Here is a 26,959-nt window from a genome sequence, read left to right as displayed (position 1 = left end):
AAACGGTGAAACACAGTGATGCAGTATTTCTTCCCTACTGTTCATTTTATATGTAGGAGAAGCAATGACGGTTATAAAAGATTAAGGAAAGGAATTACAGTTCAGAGTCAAGGAATGGTAAGATTTACAAATGACATCGCTGTCCTCAGCGAAAGAGCAGAAGAATTACAGGCCTTAGGAAACGGAGTGGACAGTCTACTGACCACTGAATACGAAATAAGAGTAAAGCTAAGAAAGACGAAATTAATGAGCGCTATCTGAAAAGTGGTTAGCGTCAAACTTAGCACGAAGTAGAAGAATCGATGTTCTGCTATCTTGGAAGCAAATAACATGTAACGGTTGAGGCAAGGAGACATAAAAAGCAGACTAGCTCATGAAAGTAGATAATTCCTCGTGAAATCTATTAGTATGGAGCAACAGTCTAAGTATGGTGAAAGAACAGCTGAGAGTTTATATCTGTAAGGCAGTATAAGGGAATCCTGGAGAGGAAGAGAATCGGATCTTTTGATAAGGATACAAGTTAAAGTATTGAATCAAAATTTTTGCCAAGGCTGGGACCAGAACTCAGGTCTGATGCTCACTAGTAGTTGCGCCATGCACTTCACAGCCATGGCATCGGGAAGCACAGCTAACACTGCTGCACGGACTATTCTTGTCCAGTGCCTTCCCTAACACTAACCTCAGCTCATTCCTCAGCCCATCTTGATTTTCCCGTTCATAAATGGTTAGCATCGCCAAGGCTTTCTCCGATATTGTAATAACATCCCAACTTAGTATATAATAGGAAGCCCTGCCTGTATCTCAGGGATAGGTTTTCTATTCATCTGACGCAATTACATTTTCCTGGAGTCATACTGAGTCAGAGCTTCACCTTCGATATGGATAGAAGCTGAAGTAACGAATTAAAATTGATGACAACTTCTATCCTTGACCAATATAAAGTTGAGACATTATGTCTCCAGGAATATGTGATTGCAACACATCAATAGATTACGTACACCTGAGATACAGGCATGATTTCTCCATTGTGCACTAAGCTGGGGTGTTATTCCAATTTGGCAATACTGACGATTTAAGAAGGTGTAAATTAAAATAGGCTGATGTGCGGATTGAGGTTTGTATCAGGGAGGGTACTGGATTGTAGTAGTCCACAGAGGGGTATTGGCCACGATACTAGGGGTGCTATAGGGGATAGAGCGCCTGCCTAATAAGCTGGAAAACTGGGTTCAAGACACAACTTTGCCTCAAATTTTAATTCATTACTTCAGCATGTTGAGACTCAGTATGTCTCCATGAAAATGCCATTGCATCGAATCTTTTGAGATGAGGTGCTGTAGAATGATGTTAAAAATTAGGTGCACTGATGTAAGGTGACTTGCACTTATGAAATGAGTGGAGCCCTGAGTTATATCCTGATGCCTAAAACAGCCACACGCAAATGGAAAAGCTATATTACATTAAAATCAAAGTAAAAGATTGGGTCGCCACCAACTCTAGCCACACGACAAACACAAGGTTCTACTGAGTTGGAAAATTAATTTAGTCATACGAAAAATCTCATGAAAGAACATTCTTTGTAATTTCACTCATAAATAATGGGATGTAATTATTAATATGATCCAGGGATTGTTCACATGAATCTATTATTAAAATACACTAAAACGTGTGTGAACACTGTGAGAGCTTTCAGCAACAAGATTTGTTCTAAAGGATCTGTTTTACATAAAAAGGGACTACTAATTACTGGACCTGTGCGCATGGAACCGCTATGGATAGGCTAACAAGGAAACTACAAGAGCAAATGGCGTAGGTAAAGGAGACGTAACATCGGTACACTGGAAAAGACTTGACACTGATATAAGGCGTAACTGATGTTGCCTGGTAAATACGTAAAATTGCTTGTGAAACGCTATACGAATCACAACAGAATCTCTTAATTTAGAATCACGTTCAATTAGAGGGGGACGGGAATGGTGTAATACTTGCATTGAGACCCACATTTACACAAAGAACAGCAAGGACTACCCCAAAATCAACATGCAACGAAGCCAGGAGGTTTGTTGCGCTGTGTTGAGAAACATTAAAGAAAACATTAAACTTGAATACCACGGTTGCACTTAAAGTTGAACCTTTGGAGAACTTTTGGAGAAACAGCCTCAACGAGGTCCACATATAGACGCTTACTCGCTTAACATGAAATCATAAATCCCAAATACAACTGAATAATGCGGACAGGATATATTTTATATTCCAAAGTCAGAGCACTAAGTAAACTCTAGGACAGAGGCTGGGGGCTCAGAAGTTAACTCATGTGGTCAGGTGGTTCGCGGAGACACAATTTCTAAGGACAGCGGCCAAATTTTAGCAACATTAAACCATGCAGAAGTAAACAATTAACATTTTACAGAGGACACATTTGAATAGACAAAGGGTAATGGCAGAGGGCCAGCAAACTCTAATATTGACCCACGTGGATGGTCCATCCCATTTCACTCAGGTAAACTGTAGCTTAAGTTATCTTTCTGGAAATTTTACTGTATATTAGCCACAAAAACTCTGTATTCAGCCAGCCGGAGTGGCCGAGCGGTTCTAGGCGCTACAGTCTAGAACCGCGCGACAGCTACGTCGCAGGTTCGAATCCTGGCTCGGGCATAGGTGTGTCGGATGTCCTTCGGTTAGTTAGGTTTAAGTAGTTCTAAGTTCTAGGGGACTGATGACCTCAGGAGTTAAGTCCCATAGTGCTCAGGGCCTTTTTTCTTTTTTTCTTTTTTTTTGTTTCCAGCGGGAATACAGTAATGAAACAAAGAAAATTCACAATGAGGCAAAAATTATCAAGATTCGAAAAGATTAGAATGTATACAAACGCAGTCACAGGCACACAAACATTCATACTGAACCGAGGGCGCACTTCATACGTGAGATCGCATCAACATATGCAACACCTTTGTGCTACGTTCTTCTTACAGACCAAAGTCTGCATTAGGAATCAAACTGAAAGTCTCCAAATGCCTTGCATTCCTTGCTGCGACCCAGAAAAACAATCTTTATAAGAAAAAACGTGAGGCCAGAAGCTGAGCAAGGTGCAAGTTCATTAAGACTGAATTCCAATAAGCTCCCATGTCGCTATGAGACAAAGCCCCACGCGGTTAAATCAACTCACCCTTCTTCGAAGAGACCTCGGCGGCAGACGCTCGGAGAGCTGGAAGCAGACTGCCCATCTCACACTAAAACTTCTCCCACACAACCCCGTGGCCAGGAAAACCCAGATGTGAGGCTTCCGCCACCAACCTATCACCGTCAACTTTCACGCAAAGGGAACAAACCTGTTTGCCTACCTGAAAACTACAAAACTTGGCTATTCTGTAAGACTACTGCTGATTCTCTGCAGCAGACTAAACCACCGTACAGCAAAATGAAACACACCCACATTCATTCACTCACACATGCCAGAGAGTTTTGGACTAGGAGAACAAGAGAAAACATTTTATGGAATCAGGAACCATATTCGTGAGTTGGATTACATATAAAAACAAGGAATATTTATAATGGCGTTATAGACGCATTTGCAAGTCTGAAAAAAATCATAGCTCAGTCTTCTCTGGTGTGAAATTTAGCAACGAAAACACCCGAATTGTTCTCTAGGATGCAAAGAGCACTGGAATGCAAATAAAATGATAATGAATGGAGAGTATAGGACCCTTTCACTGATAATGAATCAGGAGTTTCTACGCAGAATCATCGAGCGCAGGAATTTGTAGAATACATCGACAAGAAGGCTGAAAAGAATGTAAGTTATAAGTTAACACATCAAGGAATAAGGTACTACAGGGAGCAGCAGGGCAAGATTCGAATGTATCCAACAAATATCTGAATAAGGCGGGTGCAGCGACTATTCTAAGAAGAGATCGACACTGCCCCGGATAAGAACCAATGCTCTCCAAGTCAGAAGACGCCTGCTGCTGCCGCTGCTGCTACTGCTGCTAAGAGAGTCTGAAACCGGCTCATCTGGCTGAGACCGGCACTCATAAACTGCTGATGACTGGCGTGGCTCTCCTGTCCTGTTGGGTGCTGCTACAGTCCTACCTCTGCTGAAGTCAGCCACACTGTATACAAGTTAATGACACGTTTGTCATAGCGATGCAGTGTTTCCAACTATGTGAGAGCCAACAGCACAGCGTCTAAATGATGCAGTAACCCTGTACCCTGTGCAGCAGCAGCACAGAACTTTTGCTACGCCCCTAGGATTGCGAGGCGTAGGTTCATCCGTCTTGTGGTGGGTAAACGGGCCTGTTGATGAAATCGGAATACCAATGCTTCATCATCTGTCAGCTCTCCATGGTTCATAGTATAGCTGTAGCAGAGCAGCTATTTCCATAGTAGGGCCAGAAAATAGCGCCGGCAGTACACTTCGTTTTCAGTTTTATCATAGTCTATGACGTGCTCCAGATGTTCCTTCTCAGACATTTGTGCCCCAAATTAAGGTCCATGTTACATATTACCACGCTCCTTTTGGCCATGGAACGCTGTTATTTCCAGTGGTAGTCAGCTTTTAACATCAGCCTTCCTTTGTCCGCCATGTGTCATTTTCAGTCAAAGATAATAGATCATCTTTACCTTCGTCTTTCTTCTGTTTACTCTTAAGTCCTGAAATTATTTCGCACGTTGTCTGAAGATTCCAATGTCATCACCTTGAATTTTAATTCACACGTTTTATTTCCCGTTTTTGATTCATTGTTGTGTACACTGGATAGCAGGTCAGATTGTCTATTATACTGTCATATTTCCTATCTAATGGACGCAATTCGTTCTTGGTCTTCCATTCTTATTCTTCCCCCGGTTCTTGTGTGCATCGAACATTACCTGTCCCTCTCTATAGCTTACATCCGTTTCCCTGAGAATTTCCTATGCCTTACACCATTTTACTCTAGGTCAACAAAATCTTAAGTCGTACTTCAAAGCTCAAACGCAAAGTTCGAACCACCTCTCTGATGCCTTTACCTTTCCTAAAGCCAAACTGGTTATCACCTAACTCATCATGAATTTTCTTTTTCGTTTTTCTTTAGTTCGCAGCTCGTGGTCTCGCAGTAACGTTCTCGCTTCTCGGGCACGGGGTCTCGGGTTCAGTTCCTGGCGGCGTCAGGAATTTTCACCCGCCCCGAGATGATTGGGTGTTGTTGTGTCGTCATCATCATCATTCATCCCCATTACGGTCAGAGGAAGGCAACGGCAAACCACCTCCTTTAGGACCATGCCTAGAAACGGCGATGGGCGTCTCCCGCATCGTTTCCCTACGCCCTGTCTAGAAGCATGGAATTTCATTTCCTTTCCATTTGTCTTTATACACTACTGGCCATTAAAATCGCTACACCAAGAAGAAATGCAGATGATAACCGGATATTCATTGGACAAATATTTTATACTAGAACTGACATGTGATTACATTTTCAGGCAATTTGGGTGCATAGATTTTGAGAAACCAATACCCAGAACAACGACCTTTGGCCGTAATAACGGCCTTGATACGCCTGGGCATTGAGTCAGAGCTTGGATGGTGTCTACAGGTGCAGCTGCCCATGCAGCTTCAACACGATACCACAATTCATCAAGAGTACTGACTGGCGTATTGTGACGATACAGTTGCTCGGCCAATATTAACCAGACGTTTTCAATTGGTGAGAGCTCTGGAGAATGTGCTGGCCAGGGCAGCACCCGAACGTTTTCTGTATCCAGAAAGGCCCGTACAGGACCTGCAACATGCGGTCGTGCATTATTCTGCTGAAATGTAGGGTTTCGCAGGGATCAAATGAAGGGTGGAGCCACGGGTCGTAAAACATATGAAATGTAGCGTCCAATGTTCAAAGCACCAGCATGCGAACAAGAGGTGACCGAGACGTGTAACCAATGGCACCCCATACCATCACGAAGGGTGATACGCCAGTATGGCGATGACGATACACACTTCCAATGTGCGTTCACCGCGATGTCGCCAGACACGGATGTGCCCATCGTGATGCTGTCAACCTGGATTCATCCGACGTTTTGCCATTCGTGCACCCAGGTTCGTCGTTGAGTACACCATCGCAGGCGCTCCTGTGTGTCATGCAGCGTCAAGGGTAACCGCAGCAATGGTCTCCGAGCTGACAGTCCATGCTGCTGCAAACGTAATCGAACTGTTCGTACAGATGGTTGTTATCTTGCAAACGTCCCTATCTGTTGACTCAGGGATTGGGACGTGGCTGCACGATGTCACAGCCATGTGGACAAGATGCCTGTCATCTCGACTGCTAGTGATAAGAGGCCGTTGGGATCCAGCACGGCGTTCCGTATTACCCTCCTGAATCCACCGATTCCATATTCTGCTAACAGTCATTGGATCTCGACGAATGCGCGATGCAATGCCACGATACGACAAACTGCAGTCGCAACTGGCTACAATCCGACCTTTATCAAAGTCGGAAACGTGACGGTACGCATTTCTCCTCCTTAGACGAGGCATCACAACAACGTTTCACCAGGCAACGCTGGTCAACTGCTGTTTGTGTATGAGAAATCGGTTGGAAACTTTCCTCACGTCGGCACGTTGTAGGAGTCGCCACCGCCGCCAACCTTATGTGAATGCTCTGAAAAGCTAATCATTTGCATATCACAGTATCTACTTCCTGTCGGTTAAATTTCCCGTCTGTATCACGTCATCTTCGTGGTGTTGCAATTTTAATGGCCAGTAGTGTATTTTGTACAGCAACATTAACGCATGGCCTTCTTTTTCTTCGCACGGCATTACAACCCTGTGTGGGTTTTAGCCTCATCAACAAGTTTCCTCCGTTCTGCCCTGACCAGTTCGGTTCTCTGCTATCCTCGGACTCTGAGAGATTTATATATTCTTCCAGGTCATCTATCCATCGTTTTCGTGGCCCCTCCCTCTATCGGATTCCTGTTGGTCTCCATTCAAAAATCTTTTTAATTGTCTTTCCAGTATCGAAAAATGGTTCAAATGGCTCTCAGCACTATGGGACGTTAATCTGAGGTCATCAGTCGCCTAGACTTAGAACTATTTAAACTTAACTAAACTAAGGATAGCACACACATCCATGCCCGAGGCAGGATTCGAACTTGTGACCGTAGCAGCAGCGAGGTTCCATACTGACGTGCCTAGAACCGCTCGGCCACAACGGCTGGCTTCCGGTATCCATCCTGAGAGCATGGCCAAGCCGGGCTATTCTTCCACTTTTTATAATTCTTACGATGTCAGCTTCTTGTATGAGGCAGTCCAGCTCAGTATTCGTTCTAGGTCTCCAGAAACCATTATTATCCTGAACCACTATTATCCTGAACAGGCATGCTTCGCATCTGTAGGCTACAACTGCCCTTATGATGGTCTTATATAGCTGCAGCTTCAGCTGCCTGTTTATTAATCTAGAGGCCAACAATTCCTTAACCGTGTGGAAGCATGTAGACCACATAGATAATATTGTGGGGAAGGCGAGCCAAAGGTTGCGTTTCATTGGCAGGACACTTAGAAGATGCAACAAGTCCACTAAAGAGACAGCTTACACTACACTCGTTCGTCCTCTGTTAGAATATTGCTGCGCGGTGTGGGACCCTTAACAGGTGGGATTGACGGAGGACATCGAAAGGGTGCAAAAAAGGGCAGCTCGTTTTGTATTATCACGTAGTAGGGGAGAGAGTGTGGCAGATATGATACGCGAATTGGGATGGAAGTCATTACAGCAAAGACGTTTTTCGTCGCGGCGAGATCTATTTACGAAATTTCAGTCACCAACTTTCTCTTCCGAATGCAAAAATATTTTGTTGAGTCCAACCTACATAGGTAGGAATGATCATCAAAATAAATGCCCCATAGACCTTGTGCATATCCTGAGCTGTTGCTTATCAACACTCGTTAGCGTCCATGTTTCGCATCTGTAGGCCACAACTGTCCTTATGATGGTCTTATGTAGCTGCAGCTTCAGCTGCCTGTTTAGTAACCTAGGGGCCAACAATTCCTTAACCGTGTGGAAGCATCTATTACCACTTCGTATGAGCAGTTTTATTTTAGTTGACATAAAATGGGTGCTGCTAATATTATAGTCACAATAGCCAGAGTTTTTCACATGTTCAAAATTGAAACCGTCTTCTGATAGTCTAACCCAGTTATAATTTTCCTTCCTGGCGAAATTCATGTACTTAGTCTTTGTTTCATTAATAGAAAGGCCTCTAGGTCCTGCGGCTTCTTTCAGGCCACATATCGTTCTCTCTAATGATACTCTTCTTCTACTAATAACTGCTACATCACTAGCATAAGAACATATATGAGTCGACTTTGTGCCTATGTAACCAGACATCTGAAGCATCAGCATGGGTGCTTTAAGAGTTGGATTGAAAAGCATTGTAGAGAGTGAGCCGCATGTCTGACTCCTCTACTAATGGTAAACCCATTGGTCAGTTCTCCATCCACTCGCATTGCACCCTTGGTACCAGCCAATGTTGCTTGAATAAGTGAGTCATACTTCGATGATATAACAAGCAGCAGCAAATAATTAAGTATTTATGATCTATCGAGACTATCAAAGGCCTGCTTGATGTCTACGTATAGGTTATGAATCTCAATGTTATACTCATATGCCTTTCCATGCATTTGCCTCAACACAAATATGCGGTCTTTTGTTGATCTATGAGGCCGAAATACACAGTGATACTCCCCAAAAATCTCTTCCGTATATGGTGCTAAGCTGTTGTAGATAATACTAGAGGAGATCTTATAGGTTACATTCATCTGGGTAATTCCTCGATAATTTGAACAGCAAGTCTTGTCTCCGTTCTTGTGTATTGGTTGTATTACACCTAAGGTCCATTCTTCTGGGATTCTTTCCTGATTCCATATCAACTTAACGAATTTGCGGACCCGCTTATAACAATCAGTTCCCCAATTTTTCAGCAGCTCTGCACTTATTTCATCAGTTCCTAGTGGTTTATGATATTTTAAACAATACACTACCTTCTGTACTTCCTTTAATGTTGTTCCCTCTATTTCTGGATCTACGGTATTATAGAGTGGCTTCTCATTCCTGGTAGGATTGCCCTCCAATATTCCCTTGACGTATTCTCTGCATCTATTCAGAACATCTTGTTTATGTCAGAAAATTTCCCTCTTTGTCCTTACAAGCTGTTACTTTCGGTCTATATTCTTGAGTTCTTTCTTTAATTTTCTTGTAGAATTTTCTGCTTTCATTCCTTTGGTAGTGCTCTACCATATACACTATCTTCCTCTTCATGGCTTCCCTTTTTTTCCTCCTGCATATCTTTGCTGCCTCTATGCTCTTTTCATTATATAATACCTGATTTGATCTAGCATTCTGGTGCAAGCATTTCAGCCTTACTTCCCTTTTCTATTCCACTGCCTGTCACATTCCTCTTCATACCAGTCTCTATTCCCAAGTCTCCTTGCTTCCCCCATTATTTCATGTGCTGACGTCCTAATGGCGTCTTTAACAGAGTTACATTCTATGTCTATATCATCTCCACCATCTTTTGTTTCTAACTTCAGTCTCAGTCTGTTCTGGTACTCCTGAACAGTAGACCTATCTTTCAGTTGTTCTATATTCCATTTCTTTACTCTGGCACTGCTTCCTCTGGCAGCCATGGCAAGTTTCTCGGAAAGTGCACACATTTTCCATATCGGATGCCCACTTATTTGATATCAATATGTGGTCTATTGGGTTTGCTTCATTAGTTCCTGGTATTTTCCATGTCCCTTTGTAGATATTTTTCTTTGGAAAACAGGTACATAATGCTCATCTTGTTTGCAGAATCAAACTGGGTGCCCCTCATACCATTATTGTTAGTTTTATCATGCAGAGTGTCCTTGTCAAACACATTTCTTAACGCCTCTTCCTTTCCCAGTTTTGTATTATAGTCGCCAAGAACTATTTTGGAATCATATCTGGGTATTCTGTCACACACCTCTTGCAGTTGGTCATAGAAAATGCGCACAGTAATTTGGTGTGATTCAGCCGTTGGTGCATATGCACCGACAAAGGTCACATTGTGAACTTTGTCTTTCATACGCAGAGTACAAATTGTTTCATTATATGGGGTGAAGGCAATAATTGATCTACGCATATCCTTGGAGACTCTCCTTCTCTTTTACTGAATACACTCCTGGAAATTGAAATAAGAGCACCGTGAATTCATTGTCCCAGGAAGGGGAAACTTTATTGACACATTCCTGGGGTCAGATACATCACATGATCACGCTGACAGAACCACAGGCACATAGACACAGGCAACAGAGCATGCACAATTTCGGCACTAGTACAGTGTATATCCACCTTTCGCAGCAATGTAGGCTGCTATTCTCCCATGGAGACGATCGTAGAGATGCTGGATGTAGTCCTGTGGAACGGCTTGCCATGCCATTTCCACCTGGCGCCTCAGTTGGACTAGCGTTCGTGCTAGACGTGCAGACCGCGTGAGACGACGCTTCATCCAGTCCCAAACATGCTCAATGGGGGACAGATCCGGAGATCTTGCTGGCCAGGGTAGTTGACTTACACCTTCTAGAGCACGTTGGGTGGCACGGGATACATGCGGACGTGCATTGTCCTGTTGGAACAGCAAGTTCCCTTGCCGGTCTAGGAATGGTAGAACGATGGGTTCGATGACGGTTTGGATGTACCGTGCACTATTCAGTGTCCCCTCGACGATCACCAGTGGTGTACGGCCAGTGTAGGAGATCGCTCCCCACACCATGATGCCGGGTGTTGGCCCTGTGTGCCTCGGTCGTATGCAGTCCTGATTGTGGCGCTCACCTGCACGGCGCCAAACACGCATACGACCATCATTGGCACCAAGGCAGAAGCGACTCTCATCGCTGAAGACGACACGTCTCCATTCGTCCCTCCATTCACGCCTGTCGCGACACCACTGGAGGCGGGCTGCACGATGTTGGGGCGTGAGCGGAAGACGGCCTAACGGTGTGCGGGACCGTAGCCCAGCTTCATGGAGACGGTTGCGAATGGTCCTCGCCGATACCCCAGGAGCAACAGTGTCCCTAATTTGCTGGGAAGTGGCGGTGCGGTCCCCTACGGCACTGCGTAGGATCCTACGGTCTTGGCGTGCATCCGTGCGTCGCTGCGGTCCGGTCCCAGGTCGAAGGGCACGTGCACCTTCCGCCGACCACTGGCGACAACATCGATGTACTGTGGAGACCTCACGCCCCACGTGTTGAGCAATTCGGCGGTACGTCCACCCGGCCTCCCGCATGCCCACTATACGCCCTCGCTCAAAGTCCGTCAACTGCACATACGGTTCACGTCCACGCTGTCGCGGCATGCTACCAGTGTTAAAGACTGCGATGGAGCTCCGTATGCCACGGCAAACTGGCTGACACTGACGGCGGCGGTGCACAAATGCTGTGCAGCTAGCGCCATTCGACGGCCAACACCGCGGTTCCTGGTGTGTCCGCTGTGCCATGCGTGTGATCATTGCTTGTACAGCCCTCTCGCAGTGTCCGGAGCAAGTATGTTGGGTCTGACACACCGGTGTCAATGTGTTCTTTTTTCCATTTCCAGGAGTGTAGTACATGGAGAATTTCTGCTTATAAATCTCTCCTTATCCCTTCCGCCTGATTTCCTACAGTGCAACAACTCCCATTCCATACCGTAGCACCTCTTCATCAACACTATTCATCGCTCCTGTTTGCAACAGCGTATGCACATTCCATGTCCCAAATTTAAGTACTGATAAATCCATATTCCTGTTTCCTAGCATAGTTTGTCTACGTAGCGGCAGTCTGGCATTCCTTGTTGAATTATTCGCAAGAACAAATATTTTTACGAGGTAGGGGCATCAACCCGGTGCTCAACCCCCAACCTGTAGGATCGGGGTTTCATTTCGGGGTTAGCTCCCATAGAGGGAATGACGACCTAGCCTACAGAGCCCCACTACCCTATGGTGTCGGACAGACTTCGTGTGCCTCCTCAGCCGAGACCACTCCGGCTTGGGTGACCCTGGCAGTAGCTACGTTACCGCCGGTACAGATCTCGAACACATCAAAGCACACAAACCCTCCCGCCCAGTACTGAAGGTGTCTACGATAAGGCGGCGTCCCCTGGGAGGGATTGGCGCATGGTTTGTTAAAGATATTTTGCGATAGCTCTAGCACATACACTATGTGATCAGAAGTATCCGAACACCCCAAAAATATACATTTTTCATATTAGGTGCATTGTGCTGCCACCTACTAACAGATACTCCATATTAGTGACCTCGTGAGAGAGAAGAATGGGGCGCTCCGCAGAACTCAGCGACTTCGAACGTGGTCAGGTGTTTGGGTGTCACTTGTGTCATACGTCTGTACGCGAGATTTCCACACTTCTAAACATCCCAAGGTCCTCTGTTTGCGATGTGATGGTGAAGTGGAAACTTGAAGAGAAACGTATTGCAGAAAAGGGTACCGGCCGACCTCGTCTGTTGGCTGACAGAGTCCGCTGACAGTTGAAGAGGTCGTTATGTGTAACAGGCAGACATCTAGCCACACCATCACATAGGAATTCCAAACTGCATAAGTATCCACTGCAAGTAATATGACATTTAGGTGGGAGGTGAGAAAACTTGGATTTCATGGTCAAGCTACTGCTCATAAGCCAAACATCACGCTGATAAACGCCAAACAACGCCTTGCCTGGTGTAAGGAGCGTAAACATTGGACGACTAAACAGTGGAAAAACGTTGTGTGGAGTGAAAAATCATGGTACACAAAGTGGCGATCTGATGACAAGTTGTGGGTATGGCGAATTTCCGGTGAACGTCATCTGCCAGCGTGTGTAGTGCGAACAGTAAAATTCGGAGGCGTTGGTGTTATGGTGTGGTCGTGTTTTTTAAATAAATGGTTCAAATGGTTCTATGCACTATGGGACTAAACAACTGAGTTCATCAGTCCCCTAGAGTTTGAAGTACTTAAACCTAACTAACCTAAGGACATCATACACATCCATGCCCAAGGCAGAATTCGAACCTGCAACCGTAGCAGCAGCGCGGTTCCGGACTGAAGCGCCTAGAACCGTTCGGCCACAGCGGCCGGCTCGTGTTTTTGATTGAGGGGGCTTTCACCTCTCGTTGTTTATCACAGCAGAGGCCTACATTGATGTTTTAAGCACATTCTTGCTTCCAACTGTTGAAGAACAATTGGGGGATGGCGACTGCATCTTTCAGCAGGATCGAGCACCTGTTCACAGTACACAGCCTGTGGCGGAGTGGTTACACGACAATTACATCCATGTAATGGACTGGCCAGCATAGAGTCCTGACCTGAATCAGACAGAACACCTTTGGGGTGTTTTGGAACGCCGACTTAGTGCCAGGTCTCACCGACCGACATCGATAGCTCTCCTCAATGGAGCACTTCGTGAAGAATCGGCTGCCATTCCCCAAGAAACCTGCCAGGACCTGATTGAACTTACGCCTGCGAGAGTGGAACCTGACATCAAGGCTAAGGGTGGGCCAACACTATACTGAATTCCAGCATTACCGGTGGAGGGTGCCACGAACTTGCTAGTCATTTTCAGCCAGGTGTTCGGATACTTTTATCACATAGTGTATCTTACCGTGAGATCATCGAAATTGTGTGGACGATATTTTTCCGAAAGTAAGATAGTACGTCTCCAGGCACACAGACTCTACCATCTTGTAAGTGTCTTTCGTCCTTTTTGAACGCAGTTCTTCGCAAGATCTGTTTCTCTCTAATACTGGATCTAACCTGTTGTGCACCCTGAATTTGCCAATGGAATTCCTCTTGCCTTCTAAATGTCAAAGTCTTTGCTTTGAAGTCTGAGCGAAGATTGTTTTGACTTTTCTGTTTGTTGATCAAACTCCTGTGATTGCTATTTTAGGAAATGTGCACCCATCTTGATCTGAACTGTGTACTGTGGTGTTCGTTGTCGAGGTAGCCACAAATTTAGAGAACTTCAGACGTACATCTTCATTCCACAGTAATTCAGTTTCCTACTTTTTTACTCGTTGATTTTTCTTGGCCAGTCTCTTAAACTGCAGTTTCCTCTTTAATCTTATGTCTGTTCGTATTAACAAGGACCCCCGCTGAATTTTGTTTTCTGTGTGTGAAGTTACATCTCAGAAATCACTAATGAGATGTTGGTCTGGATTTTACTGATAAACTAAGTAATTCACTTCGAAACTTCGTGTATACAATTTATTACCGCAACGCCCGAAAATTCGTCCACCCGTAGATACTCAGTGCCACCCATTCGAAGCCGGCGTAGGTCGCTACTCATTATCAAATTGTGGTTTAAGTCTATATCTGCTCCTGGCTACGTATCACATTCCCACACCTAACGTCGAAATCACTGTCTCATCATACTGTAATCGAACTAATATCTTGCCGTGGATGCTGTAACATCTATATCAATTAGAAATAGCTTTAAACTTTGTAACTGTGTATCTGTGGTTATGAAGTTTTTATTCCTTGTCACTTAAGGTCATTGATTTGCGACAGGAAATTTAAAGTTTGTAATGTATGTATGGAAAAACTAAATAATGTTTAAAATAATGAAATTTTATAATATATGTATGTTTATAAATAAAACATTCTATATTGGAAGCTGGTTCATATTTGGGACACATGTGTTGTATAACGTAAAAGATGCATTTAATAAAAATCCAAGTGCTATAAACCTGTCTTTAGAACCGTATCTTTGTCCTAATCGTGAACCTTTGCAGAATCCCTCCTAAGTGTTCAGAAAACCGAGCATCCTGTTTCAAACATACTAGTAATTTATTTCTCTATATTAAGTGTGCTAAAATTCAGTGCCATACTGTAAATGTTGTTGTCTAAAACACTCGCTTCACAGGTAATGTAAAAAGCCCTTAAGCTAAACCTATTAGAAGCATAATTAAGCCTTGATGGTTATCATGAAAGATTTCTTTTCGATCAATCGAGCTCAGTATTGGGTAATATGCTTTGGAGGATGAAAACATTAACTTTTCCAAGTGAGGCTATGAATTAAATTCAGTTGAATTAGATCTTACTATGGAAATGATGACAGAGTTTGACTAGTGAGACAGTGTCAGTTTATGGATTCACACCATATTTTTCTCATATTAGGAAGATAACTGGAGTATTATTGCTGATAAAGAAATCTGATACATTTCTAGAATTGGGAATATAAACAGTATAGTCGTGGTATTACTTAATTTTGTTTGTGGTACTTATATATCAGTTAAGTCAGAAACCCATCTACGTCCAACTTTAGTTCGATGCTTCCTGCAGTGATATCTCATAACGGAATCACATAATAATCGAGATTGTAACTGCTGTTATTGTGAGTTGGGTATAATTTTGCTTTCTATGATTACTGGCTTGTGCATTAATGGAAACTACCGCTATTCACAACTTAGATTGCCCTGTACTCATGTGTACCCAGTGCTATTCAAAGTGAGTCATAATGAAATTCACTACAACAACTAAAATGAAATTTTGTTGAACATAATATTTCTAAATAATGTGTGTAATTGGACTGGCAACCGTTCGGTTTTTCTTTCATATATGAACATTACTACTTTCATTATCCACAAGCAAAAGCCTGTTTAGTTTTTCTATTAATTACAATATATTCAAAATATCTGTCCGATGCCCTTTTATCCATTAGACAAACACGTAGTCAAAATTAAAATTCCTACCGGAGGGTAACATTGCTTTGTGTCACAGCAATCGAATGCTATACTTGGCGCCACGTGACGTGACGTTCGTAAGTTTTACTCACAAAAATACAGTTTAGAACGTAACTATTTGGCGCAAAACAATTATAAGACGAGTATTGAATGTCCAGCATCGCAAACGTGCAATAGATTAGGCATAATAATCAATAGAACAATTTTACAGGTCCATAAAAGATAAAATATAAGGTATTGACAAAATTAAAATGGATACAAAGGTGACAGTTATCCAGAATGAGCGAGACGAAAAGTACATAGTGTACTGCGTGGTAGTAGTTCACTACATAAGAACACAGATGACACCACGAGACGGCAATAGGCTTACGTGGAGTACCATTTGCACGTTAACGATCAAATGGAGATGATACGCTCTTCGCAAATAAAACGAAGTAGGAAAGACGACCTGAATGAAGACGGTGGTTACGTTAACGACTCGCTGGATATGTTCAGTTCACTTAAAGTAAAAAATTAAACGAGCGAAACACGAGAAATAGAATCTGAGTATGAGGACACTTTAGAACAAGAAAGTGAGAAACCACTGGATGTGACCAAATTGTTAAAAACGTTTCCTGCACAAGGCTATCAAATTAAAGTTCAAGGTAGTTATATTAACGACCAAATTTAAATGCAAGGTGTTAAAATCAGTAAACAGATCGAAAAAGTTGATACAAAAGTGATGGAACCAAGGAATTAAAAACTGAGTTAGACACTATCGATAATAATGTTGACATTATACAGGGACAGGTAAATGATATCAACCACAGATTCGTTACTGAAATACTGAAAATTCAAGACACTGTAGAACATTCAGTGGTGTCAAAAGCTGATGAAAATTTTTTTGGCATCAAACCCGAATTAATAAACAAATGTAACACCGAAATGTCTAAATTGAGACAAATGGTGAATGAGCCCGAAAAAGAACTGAGTGAACAAGTAGCAACTTGCGAAAATAAGTGTGAACAGAACATTTACCAGATTCAAGGTAAAGTGAGTGACCTTGAAAGGATAATGAGAGAAAAGCCAAATTATGTAGCTGACAGAATAACGTGTAGCAAATTTCTGGAGGGCGAAGAACGATTCGATCCAGTTAAAAGGCATAACGGTAGTCACCGCTTAGATTTTTTGAAACATTGTGAAAGGAACTTTACTCATTGTGTAAAGGATCAGGAAAAGATCTATGTGGTTATTAGCGCTATAGCACGCGATTCAAAAAGATGGGGATTAAATTTATAGAACAAATGTCATTTGACAAATTTAAACAAAAATTTACAGAGAAATACTGGTTAGAGCAACAACAGGACTACCTATGGCGATGGTTTATTATGGCAAGGTTGTATGACAACAGAGGCACAAACTCAGTGAAACAGTTTTGCGAAATGTGGTGTCGAAAACTGACACATGAGAAACAGATGAATGGAATCAGTAATAGTGTGGGAACTGTGGTAAAAGCACCTGGAGGACTTGAATCGTTACATGGAGGGAAACCACAAAAGTTTCTCGTCGTTTTTGGAAAGAGTAGAAGACAAGGACCACTGGAGAGGGAATCGTGATTATCGTCAAAAAAGTATCAACTTGATGGGGGTAAATCACGAGCATAATGTACAAACTGGGAATGGACGTTACCGAGTAAACATGATGCAGAGAGTTAGAGGCAGAGGTCGCGGAAACATGCTGTTTCGCAGTAGGGAGTTTGTACCGCGAAACTTTCAAAACTGAAATGACACAGAAAACTAAGGCCCACATGTTTTGTGGGCCAGATTCACACAGACAAGTATTATGGGCCCAAAGTAAGGAAATTATACCGGATAAAACAAATTGAATGTAAGACATGATCAAATGGCAGAGATGCATCGCAAGGCAGCGCGTGCAGAATGAATGGTGTAGGCAGGGATGAGTCAGGTACAGGAGAAGATGCGGCAGACGATAGAATGCAAACTAGGCCACGGCATGCATTGAACTTGGAGGAGTGATCAGCTGGCAACCATGAGGCTATAGTAGTGGCAGTAGGAAGAGATGACGCGGCAAAGGAATTTAGTGGACCTGTTTTGGAGGAAAATATCACCGAAATGAAAAGAGAATCAGACATGTTATTAAGTAAAAGTGAAGTGACGAACAGTTTGTGCAAAAGGGAGTCTTCATGAATCGCAGAAGGGTGTGACGATTTGATTCATAGTTCAAAGCAATATGAGCAGGAAAATTTTGAAAAAGGTTATATGGCCAGAAATTTAATAAAAGGGAGAAAAGAAAGTGGAAACATCGGAAGGAGGACATTGTCCGAAATTGAAAGGGACGTGGAAGTAGTTAGTGCTATGCAAGGTGCGCGAGCAGCAGTTTTAGAGGAATGGGTTGGTAAGAGAATGGAAGGTGCCGCACAAAGCACGCAAGCTGCCAATGTTAGGAAAATTGGTGCTGAAATCAGAAACATTGTCGGCATAAATAGGGATCTGGAGGAAGATGCAGCGATCCTGGCTGACGAAAAATACGTGCAAGCAAAGATTGGTGACAGTCATGAAAATATTGACTCAGATGAATATAGGCAAACCACTGACATCCAAGACGATTATACGAAATATGAAGTTAAAGTTGGCGTCATCCAAAGTCATATTGAAGAAACTCCTGTGACTGAAAATGAAATAGAAATTTTAGGAAAGATTTGGAAAACTGAAAATAATGAAAATAACGAAAGATCAAAATAAGAACTGGCTCGTTATCTTAGAGTAGCGCTCATGCTAGAATCAGACAGTGAATGTGAAACGAGTGATAATTCAGAAGAAGAAAACGTAGAAAGAGAGGAAAGAGAACCAAGTATAACGAAAAATGTATCTGAAAAGCTGAATGAAGTCTTTTATAAACAAAATCCGATGTTAAATATCAAACCGAAAAAGAAAGAGCCACCTGACGATACGATAGTGGGGCAAGATTTGATTAGAATCGTGAAAGACTTCGAGATAAGAAAACTGAAAGAGCCACCAGACATAGGTGACGATACGATACGATGCCAAGAGTTGAAACGAATCGTGGCCGACGTAGAAATCAAGAAACCGAAGATGCCACCAGACATATGTGATTGGCCAGTAAATGACAACTTAATGCCACCGCAATCATAAGGCATGGGGCAAGTTTATTGCGAACTTTGAAAATATAATGAATACCCTCCACCATGAAACTACAGGATTTACACCTCATGAAAGTCTACTTAAATATAAGAACAAAAGTATAATTGAGGAAGCCTTACAATTTCCACCCTATGTAGAACTAAATCTAAAAGAGAAAAAGCACTTGGTAAGAAAAAGAATGAAAGAAAGTTAGGAAGCCAGATCTAAAAGGCACGATAAGGGCATTAAAGTGACCAAATTAAAAACTGGTGATTTTGTTTCGGTAAGAAATCGCGAAAAATCCAGTGAAATAAACCTTAAAATTTCTAAATTCAAATATATTTATAATGGTCTCTTTGAAGTGCAAGGAACACCGCACACTAATGCCTATTGTCTTGTTTATCCTCATTCAAAGAAGCCGTTTGGGTGTTCGTAATATTGTAGAATTAAAACCTAATGTCCGCAGAAATGAATAATAAGGGGTAAAAGTGAAAATGCCCTATGTATTTTAATCTATATGTTTTGTTCTTGATGTTGTGTTGCCAAGTGTTGTCATGTTGGAAAAAACTTTTCTGTTATTACAGTACTGACCCATATCTGTAACTTTCAGATTCGATATAACATAATGGAATAAACATTATATATAAACTCCAGGCCATGACTTGTATAAGAACTGCAATAATGGAATGTTGTATTGTGATCAGAAGGACTGCCGTATGTGTCCATAGAGAGATAAACTGTGGACGATGCAAATAACAAAGGACTGCCTTGAACACAGAAAGGCCAGCAAAGAAGACTTGCCAAACTGTGGCAAGAGTGTATGTCGGAATGTGGTAAAATGCTGTCAATCATGGTTTGCCATGCATCAGTGATAGGTAGCGTTCGAGATTGAAATCATTTTGAATGTTTTATGTGTTTAAATTTGTGTCAGTAATGAACTGCCATAAAATCCGAAGTGGACATTCAAATTTCTAATGTATGATGAATATACAGTGTGGAAATATTTGCAAACATGGACTGCCAAATACTATTGCAGGCAGAAAAATTTATTGGTTATAATCTTGGTTGCCGGCCGGTGTGGCTTAGCGGTTCTAGGCGTTTCAGTCTAGAACCGCGTGACCGCTACGGTCGCAGGTTCGAATCCTGCCTCTTACATGGATGTGTGTGATTTCCTTAGGTTAGTTAGGTTTAAGTAGTTCTAAGCTATAGGGGACTGATGACCGCAGATGTTAAGTCCCATAGTGCTCAGAGCCATTTGAACCATTTTTTATTATTTTGCCGGCCAGGGTGGCCAAGCGGTTCTAGGCGCTACAGTCTGGAACCCCACGACCGCTACGGTCGCAGGTTCGAATCCTGCCTCGGGTATGGATGTGTGTGACGTCCTTAGGTTAGTTAGGTTTAAGTAGTTCTACGTTCTAGGGGACGGATGACCTCAGAAGTTTAGTCCCATAGTGCTCAGAGCCATTTGAACCATTTTATTATCTTGATTAATGTTGTGTGCGATTTTGCTATGGTTTTAAAGAATAGACTGTCTGTTTCAAGTAAGGGCAGTGAGGAAATAATACTAGGTTCAATTTAAATATGTTTATATGTCTAAATAAATATCAAAGAATGGACTGCTGTATTTACAAGCAGCATTGCAAAATTTTTCACTTAATGATTTTAAAATTATGCTGCAGCATGTAGAACATTACAGTGTTAAAAAATTTTGTGACATTGTTTGGTTGCGTACTTGTATATGTATACCTACAATTCTTTTTAATGCTTTCAGTATGCTACCCATTACTTTTGGTAATAGGGAAAATTTTTATTACTACTTAACTTATTGTTTTACAAAATGATATTCAATTACGATAGGTGTACAGAACTGAACACTGATGTTTAAGTCTTGTTTTGGTAATGATGTGTACAAAGTATACTGTTCAAAAATGGCTCTGAGCACTATGCAACTTAACTTCTGAGGTCATCAGTCGCCTAGAACTTAGTACTAATTAAACCTAACGAACCTAAGGACATCACACACATCCATGCCCGAGGCAGGATTCGAACCTGCGACCGTAGCGGTCGCTCGGTTCCTGACTGCAGCGCCAAAACCGCACGGCCACTCCGTCCGGCAGAAGTATGCTGTGTTTTAGTGTATTTTGTGACAGGTTTTCTTTATGCCCAACTCTGGTAAGACTGATTATTTCTCGTGACTATTCAACACTGCATTGGTGTTATGATGTTTCATTGATATATCCCTGTTGGGAAACCTCAGTGAAACTTGGGGCATGTGTAACACCTATATCGATTACATGTAGGTGTATACTATGTAACTTGTTTCTATGATTATAAAGTGTTTGTTCTTTGTTACTTAAGGTCGTTAATTTGTGACAGGAAATTTAATTTTTAATGTATGTATGGAAACAACTAAATAATGTTTAAAATTATGAAATTTTATAATATTTATATGTTTATAAAGAAAACATTCTATATTGGAAGCTGGTTCATGCTTATGACACTTGCATTGTACAACATAAAAGACGGAGGGAAATCCCGCTGCAACGGAAGTGGCTTGGTGCGATGTAAAAGGTGGTTCTGGCGGTCGAACTGGGCGACTTGTTGGTGGGAAAGGTACGCAGTCAGTGGCTAGCTGTTGTACAGTACACACTGAGAGTGCCAAGGGAGGCATTTGAAAGGTTTTTTGCAAGGAATTTGGCCTCAGATTTGGATTTGGCTGTTACATGGTACTCTCGGCCATAAGGAATGGCTCTAACACGTTAACAATCCGTCGCCAAGAAGAAATTGTAAAGAGTATTCAAACATCAAGAGCCGTGAGTACAGTTAGTCGCTACATCGCTTGCCATCACTACGTCGCTACTGTTCCACCAGCTTCATGCATACAGATATGTATCAGAGCAGGGACCAGTTAATTTGTGTGAGTGATTTAATAATAATCGAAGCGCTATAAACCTGAATTAAAACCGTATCTTTGTCCTAATCATGAACCTTTGCAGTATTCCTTCCTAAGTGTTCAGAAAACCGAGCACCCTGTTTCAAACAAACTAATAATTTATTTCTGAGTATTATATGTGTTAAAATTCAGTGCCATACTGTGTAAATGTTGCTGTCTAAAACACCTGCTTCACAGGTAATGAAAAAGGCCCTTAAGCTAAACCTATTTGAAACCAAATTTAGCCTTGATGGTTAACATGAACGATTTTTTTAGGTCAATCGAGCTCAGTGTTGGATAATTTGCTTTGGAGGATGAAAACATAGACTTTTCCAAGTGAGGCTATGAATTAAATTTAGTTGAATTAGATCTTACTATGGAAATAATCACAGTGTTTGACTAGTTACTCAGTACCAGTTTATGAATTCCCACCATAATTTTCTCATATTAGAAAGATAATTGGAATATTATTGCTACTAAAGAAATCTGACACGTTTCCATAAATTGGAGTGTAAACAGTGTAACTGTGGTATTATTTAGTTTTGTTTGTGGTATTTGAATTGTTAGTTAAGACAGAAGCCCCTCCATGTCCAACTATAGTTCTGTGTATCCTAAAGTAACATCTCATTACTGAATGACGTAATAATCTGGATTATAACTGTCGTTATTGGTAGTTGAGTATAATTTTGCTTTCTGTGATTACTGGTTCGTGCATTAATGGTAACTACTGCCACCCACAACTTAGATCGTCCGGTATTCGTATGTATCCAAAGAGCTATTCAAATGGAGTCTTAACGAAAGTCACTAAAACAACTAATATTCAATTATCTTTAACATTATATTTCAAATTAATGTACCTAATTCGGCTGGCGAACACTCGATTATTTTTTCGTATATGAACTTTACTACTTTCATTATCCACAAAGTAAAAGCCTGTTTAGTTTTTCTATTATTTACAATACATTCAAAATTTCTGTCCGATACCCTTTTACCCATTTGACAAACACGCGGTCAAAATTAAAAATCCTGCCAGAGGGTAACATTGGTTTGTGTCACAGCAAGCGTGTATTATAAAGCATGGAATGTCAGATGTCTGAATATTGTAGGCAAGCTATAAAATCCGAAACATAAAATGTAAAATCTCAGTCTAGATGTAGGAGAAGGATTCGTGACGAACTGGAAGGTACGTCGGAGAGTGAGTTACTTAGAAAAATCAGTGGCATGTTTATTATAGTCAGAACTGACAGGTAGCCCAGGCCAACAATAATAATTAAGGTGTACATGTCGATGTCAAAAACAGAATATGAAGAGAGATACGAGGGTAGTGAACGGATAACTCGGTACGTATTGAGAAATCCTACTCTAACAAATAAAAATGATCGTATGACGTCAGTGGCCGTGAGTTCCTATGCGGGAAGTTCGGCCGCCAAGTGCCAGTCTTATTGAGTGCGACGCCAAATTGGGTGACTTGCGCGTCGACAATGGGGATGAAATGATGATGAGGACAAACACAACACACAGTCCCTGAGAGGAATTAAACCCGACCACCCCGTGTGTGGCATTCCTACACGCTGACCGTTCAGCTATTGGGGCGAACAACCTGGGGAGAGGTACATTGTCGTAGGGGCAGGACTTGAAGTAGGTGTCATGGGAGACTATGGCTCCGTAGTAGGAACGTGAGAGTAGTGAAACTGATAGTTTTGCAACAAATTCATCGTTCATTAAAAAAATAGACAGAAGAGGAGTTGATGTACTTGATAAAAGTCAGGAGACGCTGAATTTTTTTCTTCCCTCTGTCTTCCTCAGCTTTCTTATGGCCCACAATGACTTCCTCTCCCGTGACAACCTCCTCATCACAGAGAACTTACACCTATCATCTTGAATTACTTGTTAGATATACTCCAATCTCTGCCTTCTTCTATAGCTTTTACCCTCCGCTGCTCGTTATACGAGGGTTCACGGAAAAATAATGCCTCCGAATTTCTTAACGTGAAAATATTTAAAGCTATTAAATCGAATTCAAATAAACGGCATTAACAAACTACATCGTTGTTCTTCGTGTCTACATATTTACTTCTCAACACAGCCACACTGGTGACGAACACATTTCTCCCAACGAGAGACCAGTTCGTTGATACCGTCACTGCAGAATGTCTGACATTGTTGACGGAACGACAGTCTCACTGCTGTTTGCACCGCTTCATCACTATCAAAGTAAAGTCCTCGAAGGTGTTCTTTAAGTTCTGGAATCATATGAAAACAAATGTACCGGAATCGGGAACGTATGAGGAATGATCGTTGACAGTGAACCCAGCGCTAGGCTGTTGCAGATGTCGCAGCGCTCGTCTAATTTTGGTATTGCCATGCTGAAGGAGAATGTTCTCTATGTATGGGCGAACTTTCCGAATTCGAAACTCGATTATAGCACGCTGTTTCTCACGTGCCAATCCATTTATGTTACGCACCGGCATGTTACAAGCTAGAATTCGGAGTCCTTTAGCGGCAAATGGCAGAGGAATAAAGGTGTAGAACGTAAATAACATTTGTCTTATTTTAAAAGCGTCAAGAGTTTTCTCATAAAAATTCTGATGCTTTATTTTCAGCATGCCCTCGTAATACCATGGAAGGTATTCCCTGTTGTCTTAACATATGTTCTGTTATCCTGTCGCTTCTTCTTTTCAGTATTTACTCTCCCTGCCTGCCCTATGAAGAATCACAACATAAACAGTTTCTGGCCCTCGTAGAGACGTTCAATATATTCCTACCACTTATCCGATCTTCAGTATGCGTGTAACAGTGGAATTCTTCTTGCACTCTTAGTTCTGACGGCTTTGCTTTCAATTTCATAACTGTATTCCTGTATTTTCCTGAACATATTTGTACTTCCTTCTTTGTCAATCAATTAAAGTTTTTCTGCATTACCAACTTCCGAACTGCCGTTATTGGAGATGCATATTCCTCATTCCACAGTTTTTACATCAGTTTACCTTCAGACACACCACACTTCGTCATCGTTTCTCAGTATACCACTTCATTCCACACTGGTTCTTCTGGATGAATCTTTCAAAATTCAACCTACTATTCATCATTAGTAGAACTAAACCATTTTCTGCTTGTATGTCAGTGCATATACAACAACTATTGTTTGTAACCTTTGGTTTACTGTCGATTCTGATTAGAATAATCATATTAGTAAACTGGTTACGGTAACTAACGCTCTGCCCTACCTTTTCAGCCACGAACCATCCTTCCACCATTTTCAGCTGCTGTTGATATGACCATCTATCCATCTCACTTTAGCGACAACTTCTATTTGTGGACAGAGCCTTCGTATTTCCCTGCTACAGTCAGAGTTTTGACATTCCACACTACGACACGTACGATGGTACCATTTCGTTGATTGTTAAATCTTTTTCTCATCGTCCCTTTCCCCTCGGTAATTCGCTCCCGGAAATCTAAATGGGGGCCCAATCCGGAATTATTTGCCAATGGAGAAATTATCGCCACATTTGAAGGACCATATTCTGTGGATACAAGCCATGTATCTTTAATGCAGTGGTTTTCACTCATTATGTTTATGATTGATGATTCTTCCGGCTTTTAAGGGAGTTTTCCACATCAAACGTATGAAGTTGGACCGATCCTCTCTCCACTACACCGATCTCTGTGACAATGACGTTGGCAGAAAGAGGATGACTCCATATATGAGAGGTCTTCGGTCGCCATTGTTGATTATTTTCATTCACAGTTTAAGAATTGGCTGGGTTGATCCTCGAACGCAACTCGTTTTTATTAACGACCAACGATGTTACACCAATCGATGGTAAATATAGAACACATTATGTATTGCATAGAACGTCTGTCAAATTTAGTAGGGAGCAATGTTTTGTGCTATGTATCCGGACTTTTGTACTTGCCTAGGTATATTTGCCTAGGCACGCCAGTACGGCTGTAGTCATATTCAAATGGTTGACGAATCTGGAATGTTGTTTTCCTTCGGGACCACTACGACAACAAAACAATGACGTATGGAAATGGTCCCCCGAAAGGGAGACTGTAAAATTTCGACGATATGAGCCGTGGTTTCACTCATTGCTGTTTTGGCCTTTAATTCCTTAATTCCACGCCGTTACTTGGAACTGACACACGTCCATAGCTTCTGCGGCCATCTTTGTACGACAGGTTGAAGTGAGGCCCGCCCCTAAACGTTTAACATGCAGACTATTAACATGCAGACTACGCTTGCGTGCTGGTTGCAAGTACCGGCTTTGTAACTTTTTTATCCAGTGGATATCGACGCAAGGGCTCAGCATTCAATTGACGGCTTCTAATTGCAGACGCTGTAAAATACAAGACTTGCGACGTAGCTGACGTAACAATACTGTGCACAGAATGTAATTTAGTATTCGGGATATGTGATTATCGAATATATATTTCTCGATGTTCGTGTTCTGCGTTTGTAAGCAATAGTATTGAAAATGGCGAGTACGAAATATTTTCCAGTGTACACTTCTGCATGGTAGTTAACGGACATGTGTGACGAAGAAATCGTTCGAACACAGACGGACGATATAGGAATGTTGGAGATTATATCTCGTCGATATCCTTTATAAGTAGATACGGATCACTGGGGACACTGATGAACATAGAATATAGGGAACGGAGTTGACCGTGCTTTGTTGAAAGCAATGATTTGACTTAAAAGAAACTACTAAAAATATACATCAAGATCAAGGCATGGTATCACTGTACCATCCTACACAAATCCACTGCCTTAAATACTCCGTCATCTAGCTCATTAATGTTCCAGTTACGAGAAATATTGTGGTATAGTAAAAGTGCGACTCGGCAGAGAGATGGTATCGACAGACATTAGGGATTGGTGTATTTCCCACCGAAATAGAAATCAGGTCAGCTAGATAATGAGTCTGTGGTTTCCTGTCCGAAGTCTGCATCCGCAAGTAACGGCCTTTTCCTATTTGCAAAGGCCTACGTGAAAGTACTCCATTCTTCTGTGTTTCAGTTACTCAGCAGCTTAAGAACAGATAACAGACTGGCTGAATATTTAAATAGTGGCTCCGATAGTTAACAGCTACTCGTTTTAGTATACAAGACATAAGTTGCCTTTGGAGATATTCCTCACGCTCAGTGATTCAGACAAACTTCACACACAATACAGAGTACATATAACCCTGCAGATGTT

The sequence above is a fragment of the Schistocerca piceifrons genome, chromosome 3, assembly GCF_021461385.2.
Source record: "Schistocerca piceifrons isolate TAMUIC-IGC-003096 chromosome 3, iqSchPice1.1, whole genome shotgun sequence".
In the NCBI taxonomy this organism is placed as follows: domain Eukaryota; kingdom Metazoa; phylum Arthropoda; class Insecta; order Orthoptera; family Acrididae; genus Schistocerca; species Schistocerca piceifrons.
This window is presented reverse-complemented; position numbering follows the sequence as displayed.